We start from the raw sequence: 16397 nt of genomic DNA on the forward strand, positions 1-16397 counted from the left end.
TGGCTGTCACATCTCCAACCTTACATCGTAGAAGGCAGCAAGGGAAATAGGGATTCAGCATGATTTGGGGGAGCCAACCAACTGTGTCTGCCAGAAGACACTGACTAGCTAGAAAGAGATTAAGAAACTCCAGAATGCCTTCTATTTATACCTACTTTCTTTAAAAAATCATCCAAGAGCCACCAAGTCCTGTCCATTTGAATTCCACAATTTCCTCTCACTCTGTCCCTTGCTTGTCATCCTTTCTGCATGGCCTTTAATGGGACTACAAAGGGCTGTGTGTCACAATAGCCTCCTCAAAGGTCTCTCAGGTTCCTGTCAGCCTCCCTTCATCTCGCAAAGTTCACTGAATCCTTTCGATGTGGCAGGCACTGATCTAAGAACTTGGGATATTTCCATGACCAAAACAAGTCCTGCTCTCATGGAGCTTATATTCTTACAGGAGGAGAGAAACAATAAACAATAACCATAACAAATAAGGACGTTATCTAGATGTAGGACGGTAGTCATACTATATAAAAAATAGGTCAAGATTAGGGAAATCAGAAGTGGGGGTGCAATTTTAAATTTGGTGGCCGTTATGGGTTGAATTGTATCCATATGTCCCTCTGTACCTGAGAAAGTGACCTTGTTGTAATTTAGATAAAATAATGAGGTCATACTGGGATAAGGTGGGCCCCTCCTGGGATAAGGGAAAATTTGGACACAGACATATATATAGGGAAAACGCCACGTGAAGAAGACAGAGATCTACCAGCCCAGGAATGTCAAAGATTGCCGGTAAACCACCAGAAGCTAGAAGAAAGCATGAAAGAGTCTCCCTTACAGCCCTCAGAAGGAACCAACCCTGCCGGCACCTTGATTTTCGACTTCTGGCCTCGAGAACTGAGACAATACATCTTTGTTGTTTAAGCCACCCAGTTTGCATCACTTTGTTATGGCAGCCTAGGAAACTAATACAGGAATCAATCAGGTAGGCCTCATTGAGAAGATGACTTCGGATGAAGACGTGAAAGAAGTAGGGGTGAAGGCAGTGAGGATACCTGGGGGATAGAGCAGCCAGGCAGAGGGAATGGCCAGTGCGAAGGCCTTGAGGCAAGTATTTGCCTGAAGTGTTTGAAGAAGTTCAAGGAGGCCAGACTGTAGTACGTGAAGGGTGCGGAGTTGTAGGAGAGGAAATCAGAGAGGTGATGGGCTAGAAGGCAGATCATATAGGGACTCAGGCCATTGCACAGGCTTTGGCTTTTATTCGGCATGAGATGGAGCCACCACAGAGTTTTGAGGTGGAGAGTGACACGATCCGACTTACGTTTTAACAGGATCACTTTGGCTACTGTACAAGAAGAGGCTTGGGGTGGAGGGAGGTAAGCAGAGCGGGGAGACAGAAAGTTAGTGAGTATTGCAATAGCCCAGACAAGAGATGACGGTGTCTTGGACGAGGATGGTGGTGGGAGAAGGGGGGAGAAGGGGCTGGATTCCAGGCACATTTTGAAAGTTAGTAACAGAATTTCCCGACAGATCATCAGATGAAGGGGGTGAAAGAGATGAGTCGAAGATGACATCAGGGGTTTTGGCCTGAGCAGCTGGAAAGATGGAGTGGCCATCAACTGGAGAGAGAGGCCATGGATCTTCCTGCTTCTTGCAGGTTCTGGGGGGAGGTGGGGAAGATCGAGAGTTCAGTTCTGGATGTTAACTTTACAAGTTCAAACTCCTGTTCATCTTCAAAACAGCTGCCAGACTGATAGATCTTTAAAAAGCAAACAAACAAATGAAAGGAACAAACAGACAAAAACCCTAGTTGGCTAAGGCATGAAGGGTGGAAGGGTCTTTAATAAAACCTGCTCAGATACATCTCCTCAGCTCTCGTCTCTGAACCTTATGGTTTCAGCCTCCACTGAGCCTCTTGCAGCTCATTCACTCACTTATTCACTCACACTCAACATTTGTTTAGCATTTACTTTGCCAGGGACTGAATTAGGCTTCAAGGCCATAGCCCTCATGGAGCTCACCTTTACCTGCACCGTCACATTCTCACACTACAGTACCTTTGCACAGGCTGTTTTATTTGCTTCGGATCTCAGTCATCTTCTTTCTCCTACAACTAACTGTTCTCTCTCCAAGGCCCAGGCATTACTCTGGGCCACCTTTTCGATGCCCTTAGACTTGGGGAGGTTGGTGTTTCAACGTCTGTCCCTATCATCTGTGAGGGCTTCTCAAAGGCAGGGACCTGTTTGTATTCAACCCTCTTTCTCCAAATGTTTGGATGAATGAATAATGGAAGGATTGAATGAATGAGTGTTAGTAAGGATTCAGCAGCTTTGGTCTTGGTCTGACCCACACTTGGCTAACGGTGTCCTGGTCGTGACCCCAGCTGAGATGAACTGGCCATGGGCCTAACTTCTCTTTTTGAAAGAACTGTTAGCAATGTTCTTTTGATACCTGTATGGCCCTCTTAGAAATTTGCGGTGGGTTCTCCAGGCTAAAGTCCCTTGGAGAGGAGAAGGGAGGCCTGTTGAAGAGAGACATGGGAGCCAGGGAGATGTTTCTGGTCCCGGTTAGTCGAGCTACCAGTGCCAGCCATCCCCTGTGGCCTCTGAGGAAAGCGAGGTAACCATGGCAACCAGGCACTGGAGCCAGGACTGGAATGGAGCCAGGCCCACGGAGAGGCCTGCAGGCCAGGCTGGGCTCCAGGGCCACTCTGTGTGTATGTTAAGGTTGGGGAACAGGGGGAGATGAGGAGATACCCCAGAGACTAGGGCATGAATTGGCCGTGGGAAAGGAGGAATATGTAAGGCACAGATTCAGGTTTCTGAGTTGGTTAACTGTCCTTGTACATCATACAGAACAGGGTTCTCTGGGCCCCAGGTCCCTTTTCTGAGAATAAGGAAAGAAAGACAACATGAGAGTATGGAGAGAGGTTGACACCGGTTAAAAGAGAGGCAGAGATGAAGGATGGGGTGAGAGGGAGACAGAGAGAGAGAGAGAGAGAGACAGACATATACCGAGAAAGCACTGACAAGACAGAAAGAAAAACAATGACACAGACTGAGAGACACACAGAGCGGGGGATGGAGAGACACAGGGAAAGAGCTAATAAGAGATGTAAATGAAATAAACAAGAGAAGTGAAAAAGATAGGAGACATAGAAACGAAAAGCAGGGAGGTAGGAGAAAAATGGGAGTGAGAATCAGAATCAACGAGAGGGGAACACAGAGAGAAGTAGATGAAAAACGCACCAAAAGAGGGAAAAAAGAGACAGAAAACATGAGAATAGCCAAAACCCAGATAAAGAGAAAGAAGGAAGAGTCAGGAGTAGTGAGCTTGGCAGGATATGGGGAGGATGAGATGGAGGCCGAAAGATGATCAGATTGGCAGAGGGTCCGGCTATGATGCAATGTGGAGTCCTAGGCCCTGCCCTATGCAGGACTTGAGACCCCTGCCACGTGAAGGACCCCGGGAGAGCCCCTGTCTGCTCCAGGAATTGTCACCAGAACTCTGCCTCTTGCTCTTCAGGAGAGCAGCCAGGCAGGATGTCCCCAGCACCTGTGTCTCTGGGCTGTTCGAAGGGACTGCAAGAATGGGCTGTCACTGGGCTGCAGTGGCTGCCCGAGTTGGCTACTGGAAGGTTTCCTGGTGGCGGCTGCACTCCCAGGTCCTCCATATGTCCTGTGCATATGTTTAGCAACCTGCCTCCAAACGAGGACCTGTGTTTACACCCCAGGCGGATGACAGTCTATTGTTGGGAAAAGGAAGCTGGTAGTGTTTTATGTTTCAAGGTGATGTTGCCATCTTTGCAGGTTGGGGTTCCCAGGCAATCTGTAGCTTCTGCACGATGGAAAAATAAAAGGTAATATTTTGCCGCCAAGAGATAAATTCCTCACAGATGGTGGTGGCACTTAATATGCTTCTCCCAACCCCAAAGACAAATGAGAGCTATAGAACCTAGTATCTTTTTTTGCTTTGACTGCCAGGAAGCTCAGAGCTAAGTTGTAATGATTAACGCATTTATGACCAGTTTCTAAATCAGGAGTTAACTTGAAGTCCATGGATCCCAAAGGCTTTTTAAAGCCTCTGAAATTGTATGCCAAATTATTGTCTTAGCTCAGGCAACTATAACAAAATACTACAGACTAGGTGGCTTAAACAACAGACAATTATTTCTCACAGCTCTGGAGGTTGGTTGGGAAGTCCAAAATCAAGGTGCCAGCAGATTTGGTATTTGGTGAGGATCCTCTTTCTGGTTTGCAAAAGACAGCTTTCTTGCTATATCCTCACATGATGACAAGAGGAAGCTCTAGTCTCTTTTTCTTTTTTTTTTTTATAAGGGCACTAATCCCATCATGGGGGCTCCACCCTCACGACCTCCCCTAAACCCAAAAGCCCCACCTCCTAAGACAATCATGTTGGAGGTCAGGGTTTTGCATATGAATTTCAGAGAAATACATTCAATTCACAACAGTTATGTGTAAGTATATTTTTCTGGGGAAGGGTTCTTCAGCTCCCAAGTGTCTCAAACATGTTCATTACCTTTAAAAGATTTTTAAAAAGTGTGTGTGGCGGGAAGCAGTCCGGATTAAGTTTATACTAGCCTGTCTGTTGGGTCAAGTCACATTCAGTAATCCCCTGTTGCAGAGGCTGCTGGTGGTTCACCAAAGCCCCCTTCCTCTTCCTCTGCTGTAACGCAACTGTAGGTGTGCAAACGGCTGCCCAAGTAGACTACATTTCCCAGCTTTCTCTGCACCTGGACATGGCCACTGAACAAGTTCCAGTAAAAAGATTATGAGTGCAAGTCATGGTGCTATTCCCAGACCGTGTCTTAAGACCCTGGGTAGACCTTTTTTCTATGTCATCTTTCCCCTTCCCACTGGCTAGAATCTGGTAATGCCAGGGACCTATTTTCAGATGACCATGACTTCAGTGGAAAAGTGACTGGAAGCAATTCTGTCAATCTTGGAGCTATTACATGAGGGAGAAACATTTTAATAGTATTGGAGTCTCTGTATTTGGAGTCTCTGTTATAGCAGGTAAGTTTTACCCCATCAAATGGCCATCTTTGAGTTCCCACAGCAAAATCACACATTTAGAACCTGAGTCGCCTACTTCCTAGGGCTATTTAACATTGTGTGAAGGTGTCCCTCACCCATCATGACCACCCAGAGGCCTTTGGCCGAGACTGAACTTGCAAGCTTTGTAGCCCTCCAGCACCTCCAGCTCCTCCTTTCCCCAGTGGCAGCCAATCACAAACCCACTTGACCGTCGCTCATGTTCCCGTGCTGAAAACCCTTCTGAGTACCTGGCTTTCCTGGGTTCTGTCTAAAAGGGCAGTGTAATGGGTCAGGGCACAGCTTTGGGTTCAGTGTGTCTCTGGCCAAGTTCTGACTCTGCTCTGCATAGACTTTGTGACCTCAGGGAGCTCATTCGACCCCTCTGAGCCTCAGTCTCTTTGTCTTTAAATGGAGGATGATAAATAATACCCACAACACAGGACCGTGGGTAAAGATGACATGAGCAGATGCATGTGAAGCTCAGAGGTATATGGCAACCCCCAGCAATCATCACCACTGTGGTGCCTTTACTTCCAATCCATCCACTCTAGGACCACTGTCCTCTGCAGAGCCTCCTTCTCTGCCATCCTCACCCTAAGTTCCCAGGAGCCTCTCTGCCCTCGGGCCAGTCTGCACTCCATGGATTAGCTAATGCTACAACCAAATCACTCTCACGGTGGCATAGAACCATATCTCACACAGCTCTATGGGGCCGAAATTCACAATGTTCAGCTAGGCTGTTTTGGTTTGGGGCATTTCCCGAAGTTGTAGTCAAGATGTCAGCAGAGGCTGTGGTCGGTCACCTGAGGGTTTGAGCAGGATTGGAGGATCTGTTCCCAAGATGATGCACCTACATGACTGGTGTCTGGGGGCCTCAGTTCCTCACCATGTGGACCTCTGATTATGGCAGCTGGCTTCCCCAGAGTGAGGGGAGAGAGAAAGAGGGAGGAGAAGGGAGAGAGAGAGAGAGAGAGAGAGAGAGAAACTGTCTTTCATGATCTAGTTCCAGAACTCACACGCTGTTACTTCTGTCATAAGCAAGGTAGAAGATGGAAGGAAATTATATAAAGGAGTGGCTGGGTGACAAATCAGGTTGGGCCTAGCAGGTCACTGTAAGGACTTCAGCTTTTATTCTGAGAAGCAACAAGGACAAATGCAGGCCTGCTCTTTGATTAATTTTCTACTTGTTCTCGGAGGTGTGTGTCTGGGTCAGGTGCTCAGTGGGGAGGACCTAGTAGAAGTGAACACCTCTGTGGATGACAGAGAGAAAGGGCCTGGATCACAGTCTCTGGCAAGCCACAGAGTGGCCAGGTGCATAGTGGCAGGGGTCTCCCAAGCCCTAAGCCCAGGTGCTCTCTGTGACCCTGGACCAGCAGCAAAAGCATTTTTGCACTTAGACTTCTTGGCCCAGTACTGAAAGTCTCCCCACGACCCTGGGGTTTCCTGAGTCTTTTGTGCACGACTCAGCTAGTGGTCCCTAGGAAACTTGCCTTTAAGAGTGAGAGCACACTACTAAGAATTACACAGGACAATTCAGGCATCAGCAGGATCCTGAGTGGGGAATGACAGGCAGAGGGGCAGAGAAGACAGAGAAAAGAGAGGTACTGTAGAGATTTAGGAGGTCCACGCTAGAAGGGACTCATGGCTCATCTCATCCACCCTGGACCACTCAGAAAAAACAGAGCCCTGTCCAGGCCACCATCATGTCACCAGCAAACCTGGAGCGAGAACTTTGATCTACTGATGTCCCGCATCTCCACAGAGCCCTCTTAGGGCTTAACTGTTCCCATTGAGCTCTTGTTAGTTTGTTTTAGGGGGCAGTGGTTCCAGGCTATGGCAAGTGGGGTGAGGGTTGTTCAGTGGGTTTTTATCTCTAATAAAGTGCTGTTTCTCGACTTGGCTGGACCTCTAAGGAGGGGTGAAGAGACACCCGCCACTCCTGTAGGAGGACCTCAGGAGTCTTCCCTGCCTTCCTACATGAGGAGGAACTGGGAGCACTTCTACATTCACAGGGCAGCCCCATGTCTAGCAAATCCGGAAGGAGACAGTCTTCCCTGTGATCTGTGAACGCCACAAAAGCAGGGGCCACATCCGTCAGATTCACCATTCTATGCCTAGTGTTTACCTAGCGTAACTGCTGGCACATGGACACTACTCTAAAATATTGGCTGGATGAATGGAACCTCTGATTTGAGGAATCACGTCCCAGAACACAGCACTGTGTTTCTGATAACAGGTGCTCAGTGACACAGATAATCAGCATGAAATCTTTTTGGCCGCGAAGGATATGCTATTTGATATTTTCCCCTTTCGAGGATTTGATCTCCTAATTCTGGTTTGCTAAAGCTAATCTTTATTGATTATTTAAGTCATTTCTTCATTCGCTAGAAATATTTATTGAGACTGTACCATGGGCTGGATGCTGTGAATTAAACGCTGGACAAAGCCATCCCAAAGTGAGTGGCTCATCACGCTCAGTCATGGGCTGCTGCGATCTGCTATGCTGCACTCCTCCAAGCAGACCCACGGTCTTGCAGCAAAGGTCAGCCTCTTAAAAAAAATGGAGCCACTGAGCAAACATTCTTGGGGAGCTTTATGAAGCTAAGCTGTTTATGCTGGGGAAGCATTTCTAAAAACTGCACATGGAGCCTTTTATCCACCTCATAATTGGCTCTGGCTCCTGTGTAACTGGGGGATAAATCAGGCATAAGCCTGACTCTTAGGTTTATTAGAGGTTTACCTATTTGGAATAAAAAGCAAGGAATCAGGCAGGCATAGCAGAGGAGAGAAACCTGGGAAGAAGAAACACTAGAAGGAGAGAAATGGACAGCTGGACTAACGGGCTCGGCCCTGGTTCCGCTGCCAAGCAATGGATGAACTCGGCTGCCACTTACCCACTGCGAGGCATGCGGCTCCTCATCTGCAAAGAAAGTCAGTTGGGAACATCGCTTTTGATAAACTGAGATACTTCTTTTCTTCTGGAAGTCCTCATTCCCTGCCTTCCTTCGCAAGCTCTCACACATCCTCTTTTGTCAGAATGCTAGATGGAGGTCAGCAGGCAGCGCTGTGAAAAACAAGAAAAAGTCACAGGAAAGCAGATCATTGTCCAACGCTTGTTAACGCAAGAACAAGATATACTCCGTATTTTTTTGGTGGAAGGGTCTTGAAGGTCAGTTCACATATTGGCACACGAACTAGCTGTTCCCATTAAATGAGTCAGTCAAAATGTGAACATTAATTTGAGTAAGTGAATCATCCTCTTTCTGAAAACAAAAAAGATGCCATTAAACAGTGCAGACATGTACCAACACACACACACAGAAACACATGCAGATACACACATGTATACACAAGCATAGAGATGCACCATCACACACACACAGATGCATACCATTACATTTATATGCACACACACGCAAGCACAGGCATGTACACACAAGTATAGACACACACGTAAGCACAAACATGTACCATCGTACACACACATACATACAAGCACGGACACGTACTCTTATACATACAAACACACACACACACAGTGTCTTTCATTTCCAAAGCCTTGTGAGCTCCCTGATGAGACTAAGGATCCCAGCACACGTAACAGGGTGTCATTTTCTTCCTGCAGTTGTTAGTCATTCCCATTTAACGGATGAGAAAGCTGACAACAGGATAACGCTACTAGAGGCAGCAAAATAAAATGGTTAAGAGCTCAGGTTCCAGAGCTGAGTTTAAATCCCAGTTCCATCGCTTGGCTGTGCAATGTTTGTCAAATTACTTAGCCACGCTGTGCCTCAGTTTTTCCATCTGTGAAGTGGGAATAATGATAGGAGTAAATACTCCAAAAATAAATATTCTTAGAAGGGCACCTGGCACATAGCACGTGCTCTATAACATTAGTTAAGCAAGGACCCCGTTTCCAAGGAGCAGGAGAGGCCTCTGGGGTCCTACCGTTTTGTGTAGCTGCTCCAGGGACAGCAGGCACAGAGCACATTTGTCAGTGAGGATCTGACATAAGGTCCCTTCTTCTGAGCCTGGTCGTCTTGAAATGTATGTTTGTGACATGGAGACTAAGTGGGGGAGCAAAGAGAGAGGGGGGCCTAGTTTCTTAGGGCTGCCATAACAAAGTACCACAGACTGGATGGTTTTAAAGAGCAGAAAGGTATGGCCTCACAGATCTGTAATCCGGCAGACTGAAATCAAGGTGACAGTGGGGTCAGGGTCGCACTCCTTCAGAGATTCTGGGTAGAATCTTTCCTTGCCTCTTGTTAGCTTCCAACGGTGGCCAGCGATCCTTGGCATTCTTGGGTTTAAGCTGCATTAGTCGGGCCCCTGCCTCTGTTGTCACAAGACTTTCTCTGTGTGTTTTCACATTGTCTTTCCTCTGATCTGTCTCTGTATCCAAACTTCTCCCCTCTCCTCTCCTTTGTTCTAAGGACACCAGTCATATTGGAATATGGCCCATCCTAATGACCTCATTTTGACTTGATCATCTATAGAGACATTATTTCCAAATATGGTCCTGAGGGTTAGGACTTCAGCATCTTCTGGGGGAATATAATTCAACCTGCACAAAGGGAGAGAGAAAGAAGGGGGTGAAAGGGAAAAAGAAAAGATTGAAGAAAGTCAGGGGGTAGGAGCCAGCCCGTGCTACCTAGGTGCCAGGAACAGGGCCTGTGACAGTGACAGCTGGGTGCAGATTTGTCCTGGAACCCAGAGATGGCCCAGTGTGAATCCAGGTTCCTTGGATTCTCTGCGGCTGACGGGTTCTGCTCTCCGCAGCTGACTGGCGCCCCAGAATATAGAACGGACATCAAAAGTAATGACCAGGAGGTAGACTGGCCTTCTTGTCACCACGCCCAGCACAGTCCAGGGACCTGAGGGCCCTGCATGATTCCTGTAGGGTCATTTAGCTTCAAAGCAGGCAGCCCTGCCTGGCTAGAGGGAACCCATAGGCCAGTCTCCTGTCCTTTGTCTCAAAAGTCCTGGCACTGCAGTCAGAACATCTGAGGTTCCTTCTAGCTCTGTCCTCCTGCTCAGTGAGTCTCTCCGCCCCTCTGAAACTCACTTCGCTCGTCTGTAAAATGGGGACAATGGTAAGTCATTGTGTAAGTCAGGATAGAGAACCTGGGCTCTGGAACACGACTGGGTTTCAATTCCAGCTCTGCCACTCAGCAGCCAGGTGATCAAGGACAGGTAACTTAAACCCTCTGAGCCTCAGTTTTCCTCTCTGTAAAATGAGGGCAATAATAGAGCCTTCTTTATAGGATTGTTGGGAGGAATAAATAGAGGCACAGTGTTTAGTGAAGTGCTGGGATTTAGTAAGAGCTCAGTAAAGTTCTTGGCTGTGGCTTTTGTAGCTTTGCCTCCCTCTCAGCACAGAGTAGGCTGTCAAGGCTTCTCATATCAAAGAGACTCGGTCTGCAAGGAAAACAGGAACGACAGTCCTGAATATGTACTGCGTGCCTTCTGCAGGTACTTTTTATGTGCTATTTCAACTCATCAGTCCAACCCCCCAGAGATATTTACTATCTCTATTTTGCAGAGAAGGAAATCGAGCTTCAGGGAGGTTAAGTGACTTGCCCAAGGTCGCAGTGGGGTGAAGTTTCAGCCCAAGTCTGTCTAATCTGCCCCAGACAAGAGCTGCAAGATTCTGATGCTGTAGGCAAATTGATCTTAGTCACTGTTACTCCCAGGCTGGATTGTTAGCGACTCAAATGAGACCAGAAGAGCTCTTGGCCATGGACCCACTTCTAGGGCTTTCTGGGGCAACTCCTGTATGTTGCCGGAGGCCTCTGGTTGACTGATGATATGTATTTGCCTTCCCATTTCTTTCTCTTTGGGAGTCGTCTGCATCAGACTACAGAAGAGGGATGGGAGGTATAAGAGGCTCTGGACTTGGAATCAGAAGTGTGGGGACTAGTAGTTCACAAAGGAGAGACAGTATCCATCTCTGAGGATCACAGAGCTTAAAATGAAGCAGGAGGTTTGGCCACAGGAGCACTGATGTGGGAAGCAGGACTCAAGCTCCCCTAAACCCTGAAGTCGATTGTTGGCAGATCACCCCTGCTCGATCTCAATGTTTTCATCTGTAAAATGGCTGAGCTGGGGCACAAGACGAGTCTTAATTTAAAATCAACTGATTGTATTTTAAATTTAAATGAAAGCCAGGACCATGCACATTCTTTGTTCTTACTCAGGTTTGAGTGTCCAGGTATGGAGCCAGTTCCTGTCCCACAATGGTGCCTCTGAAATATCTGTCTCATGATTGAGTTGTACTGGGGAACCCTGAGTTCCAAACTTGTAAATCTACGTGGATGAGAAAGGTGATTTAAACAAAGGCATTTGTTACACGAACATCACCTCCTTCAGTGTTTACAACTGCCCTATGTGGTAGTTATTATCATCACCTTTTACAGAAAAGGAAGGGAGCTCAGAGAAGTTAAGCCACTTCGCCAAGGCCACACAGCCAAAAAGTTCAATGCCGGAATGGCCCAAGGACCCCTGACCTTCTCTCTCTGTCTCTGTCTCTGTCTCTGTCTCTCTGTCTCTGTCTGTCTCTGTCTCTCTCTCTCTCCCTCTCTCTCTCTCTCACACACACACACACACACACACACACACACACACACACACACACACACACAAACGATCCTGATGGAAGTGGAAAGAGAAATGTTTGAATCTCAGTTCTTTATTCACCGGGTGACTTGGGGCAGGTCTCTCTGAGCTTCCTTCTCTGTGAAGCAGGCTTCCTAGCCATCCCTACCTAACGGAGTTGTTTGGAGGCTTAAGTGAGCTGTTGCTCTAAAGGCCTTATCACAGTGCCTGGCGCACAATATACATTCCCTTTCCTCACATTAAAGATTAGGAGTCTAAAGCACAGAGAGGTGAAGAACCTTGCCCAAAGCCACATAGCTGGCGAAAAAAGTAGCCAGACTTAGAATCTGAGTTTACGTAATCTCATGACCCAAGTAAGCACTCCATGAATGGCAGCTATCACTATTGTATTATTTAGTATCAGCTGATAAAGAAAATAAAGGCGAATGATGAAAGATGAGCAGCCACCTTACCTGGCAGGATCTTTTCCCAGGGCTCTGCTTTCTGGAAAGCCAGGCTACAGCACCCAGAGGAAGCTGGACCCCGGTCCCCTCCCAGCACAGCCATCCAGAGTTTGCCTCCTTTCCTGCGGAGGGTAGAGGGAGGAAGTGAGTACCATCCCTTTCTTCCTGCTGCCTGCCAGCAGCATTCCTAGGGGTGGAGGAGGACCTTGGCAGGCCAGCCCCTGGGTCTTATGCTGAAATCACTCGGAGAGGCTGGCCATGGCCTGTGGGAGAAAAAGAGAGAAAGAGGTGGGGATCCCTGCAATAGGTCCAGGAAGGTCAAGACCATGTTCTTCAACCACCTGAAGGACACTCTTAAGATTTGCAAATTTATTTCTATGAAAATCATTGCGAAGATAAACAAATTCAATCATACTTAGTTGTACATTTAATGAACTGTCATTTTTGGGGAAATGATTGCAAATTACATACAAAAAGAGATAATTCAGAAAAAAATCAGAGAGGCAATGATTAAATATTTAAAATGCAGACTGCTTCTAAAAAGCTAGGTTGTGATGTCAAGTTGTTTCCTGGGAAAGGGATCTGGCCCATCTGGCATCGTCCAGCTAGCTATCCATTCATGCATTAGGCTCACTTTCATTGAGAACTTAGTATGTGCCAGGGGCTGTGCTGAGAGCTTTCCATGAGACTCTCACAGCTACACAATGCCAGAGGTGTGGTTATGATTCCCATTTTAGAAATGCATCAGCTGAGGCTCAGAGAGTTTAAGTGGCTGGATCACGGAGGCACCGTGAGGAAGTGGCCTCCAACATCCCTCTGAGCATCAATTCTGTGCCAGTTTCTGGAGACCTAGAGATGAGCAAGGCAGGGTCCCAGATCTTGAGAAGCTCCCAGTCTACTCAACCATAAATTCATAAATGTTAGGAGCAAGAGATCATCCCTTCCAGCGATTTAAAATTCTTTTTAAGTGAAGGACATTTTCTCCTTGAAATCTTATGTGAGGCACCATCATTCGAAACGGATGAAAAGGGAACCTACTTCTGGCTAGGAGAGAGATTTCTCTCCCTTTCCCTGGTCCTTAGGTCCCTAGGAGCAGGACCTGCCAGCTCAATTTGAAACCAAATGCCTCATTTTATAGATGAGGCTGCCGAGGCCCAGAGAGGGAAGAAAATTGTCCAGATCGCCAGGATGAGATCTCCAGTTTGTGGAACCCTGGTTTAAGACTCTTTCCATTAGTGCCCCCAGGATGCTGGTGTGCGGGTGCTTGCCCCACACGCCTTGGGCCCGGTGACTGGGGCACAGCACCTAGGCTGTCCAGCACCGGCCACACCCCGGTGCATCTGGGGCTTTCAGGTGCCAGAGAAAACAGTCTAAGAGGCCCTTGGTGGAGAGGTGAGAATTTTCAAAAGAACCATTTCTATTCGACCTCAAACACCAGGGGAGTGGAAAGGGCCCTGGCCTGGGAGTCACGAGGCCTCTGTTCAGCACCCAGCTAGCTCTCCGACTGGGATCTAGTCCGTGTTTCTTCCTCAGTTTCTCGATCTGTAAAACAAGGGGGTTAAATTACAACAAGTTGTCCGTGAGGTTCGTTCCAGAATGGAGAGTCTAGACCCTTCTGGGCCAGGTCGCTTCTGGGCTTCTGGGCGCATGACAATCTAGATTCCAGTTAGTCAGCAGCGGCCTTCACGCCGTCTCCACTCCCTCCCGAGGGCTGCTGGCTCTCGTTCACGCTCCCCACCCCCCCACTCCCGGTTCCCTTCCTTTTCCTTCTCTCCTTCCCAGTTTCCCAACAAGTCACAACCTTGGTTCCTTTCTTGATTTCATCAAAGAAAAGCAAAAGGGATTCTAGAGACCATTTATTTGTCCAGTCGCCTAATTGTGTCAGTGGAGACACCGAAGCCAGAGAAGGGAGTGATGTCCCTAAGGTCTGCGAGAGGGAGGCGGGCTCTCTGCCACCAGGACCAGGATCACCTTCTGTTGGCCAGGACTAAACTCTTGGGGCTCCTAACCTTTGAGAAAAAGGGCTTCTTGCTTAATACACTTAGAATCGTGTTTCCCAATTGTAGGATGTCAGAGATCTTCAAGGACATTTCAGGTCATGCATCCATGGGCCTTCAGTACCCTAACTGACCTCCCCAGGAGTTGGGGGTGGGGAGTCTCTTTCCACTTCTCTCTGGTAATCTTTTCGATCACAACCTGGGAGTCTCAGTTTGTTGCTAATGTGTCTTTAACACCCTTCCAGCACCTACTAATCTCTCTTTTCTATAGACAGTGGGCCCCCAGCTCTTTCTTAGACTGCAGTACCTTAATGGATATATATATATTTTTATTGTGGTTAAGTATACATTGTTAGAATTTAATAACACTGCTTTATTTTCATTGTATTTGTTTTTATGGTTACTTTCTATTTATAGTAATGTGATGCTGGTTTTCCATTTATGGTAATGATATAACATTTCTTTGCAAAACATTTCAGTAAAAAAAAAAAAAGAAATAAAACAAGAATTGATTTAAAGAAAGCTATTAAGCAAATGGTTCTATCTGGTGTGCAGATAGGGCCAGAATCTGGTTGGAGGCAAGGGAATGGCTGAGGTCTAGGGAACTTGGACTTGGAACTGGAACTATCTTCTCAGCTGGGTATCTGAGTTGTCCAATTGGCCTGCTGGGTTCTTGCCTCCTTGCACATTCCCTTCCCCCACTTCCTCCTGCCTACTTCTACCAATCCCCCAGACCCTCAGAAACGCCATCCCTCCCTCCTGCTGTCTCTGGCCTCCACTTCCCAGGCCCCAGCACCCTCACTGTAGGCTCATGTTTTTTTCCTCTTTAAATTTATGTGGCGCCTTGTGTCCAAGGAGGCCCACACAGATAGCCTCTTCCAATAGCATTCCATAAACGCAAGGCCTGTGGGGTTTCTCAGCACAAAGGGTCAGCCTCTCCCTCCAACCCTGTTTTGGCAGCTGAAGGGGTGAGTGTGGAGCCTGAGGCCCTTTACCGTTTTCCCTATCCTTGTGATACTGAATTTGCACTATTAGAGATTTTCTCTCCTTGGGTTAAACATTGCTCACGCTGAGTCCATTTAAAAATTGCAGATCCCAGTTTTTTTTTTTCTCCTAGCCACACTGCTACTCTATTAGGCCTTCTTCAATTTACCCAGCAACTCAGTGAAATGGCTGAAAGGACCAGCCATCCTCAAAGTCCTTAGAAGGTTGTATCCTTTTCCTGGAACGTGGGCAAAAAAGGCCATTCTGCTCCATGGCCTGGCGTCACCAACATTCATATCCGAAACTGCAGTAGGTTCAACTCTTATCAGTCACTCATTCCTTAGTATGAATCAGTCGACCAAGGGGCCTCCTGCAGAACTTCTGTGTGCTTGAACATCCAGGGCCAGCAGACACCAGGTATGGAAGCTTCAGAGCTGGGACTCAAAAGAGAGCTGCCCAGGAAAGAGACGAGCCCCTCTGGTCTGGGGTTAGCAAGCACTTTCACTTGGGCTGTCTGCTTTGATCTGCTTGCTTACACATTTGTCTAGGGCCGGCAGGGTGGGTAGGTGCCTTACAGAGGAGGTTCAGAGGTGAAATCTCTCAGTGGTTATGTATTCAGGCTGAGGAGGGGCTATCAGGGTGTGTGCTTGTGGCAGCAGCACAAAGATGAAAAGATAAGTCCCGAGATTGGAGACACAGATCTGGCCTCTTGTGATGAAGTCATTTGCATCTGATCTGGGGTCCGGCTTAGCCCTGCCGCAACCCTCCAGTGGCCTCTGTTATCTGCAACAATCTAAAGCAGCACAAGGAGGGTGAATGCCCCTGGCTTTCAGCAGGTACTCCCAGGACATCGGGAAGCCCAGGAATGAGCGAGGTCCGGATGGAGGGTCACCCCCCTCCAATACTGCAGTTGGGCCACAGGGCGAGGGGTGCAGCTTAAAGTTTTCCTCGAAGAAATACTCCAGGTCTAGCGTGCCACCGTGCCCGCTTTCCCAACGTATCTTCTCAGATGAGACGGAGCGAGGGCCCACGAGCAGAAGAGGGAGGCGAGCAGGCGGCAAAGACAGGGGAGAGGGGCAGAAGGTGGCCCCCGTGCCCCCGGAGCAAGGCCTGGACGCTCTACTGAAGGCGGAGACGAACGCGGGGAGGAGGCTAGAAGCAGCCCGCCAGAGGAGACGTGCCTTCACAGCGGCCGCCAAGGCAGTGGTGGCGGCGGCGACTGGAGACTGAAGGGGAGGACGTTTGGGGAGGGGCGGGAGCGCGGGGGAGAGGGAGGGACGGAGCGGTGGTTGGGAGGTGGGGCTGGCGGGCGG

At 48.1% G+C, this 16397-nt stretch overlaps 1 long non-coding RNA gene across 1 annotated transcript in view; it reads right to left on the minus strand.

The window, feature by feature from the left end:
- LOC111737778 overlaps nucleotides 1–12226 on the minus strand; it is a 17577-nt gene extending 5351 nt beyond the window's left edge. The window contains exons 1-2 of the long non-coding RNA XR_002779553.1: nucleotides 12113–12226; nucleotides 7940–8109 (exon numbers count right to left, since the gene is read on the minus strand). This is a non-coding gene — a long non-coding RNA (uncharacterized LOC111737778). The remainder of the gene's footprint in view (nucleotides 1–7939; nucleotides 8110–12112) is intronic.
- Nucleotides 12227–16397: the final 4171 nt, after the last annotated feature.

This window comes from Pteropus vampyrus, unplaced genomic scaffold (genome assembly GCF_000151845.1).
Source record: "Pteropus vampyrus isolate Shadow unplaced genomic scaffold, Pvam_2.0 Scaffold31, whole genome shotgun sequence".
NCBI lineage: Eukaryota > Metazoa > Chordata > Mammalia > Chiroptera > Pteropodidae > Pteropus > Pteropus vampyrus.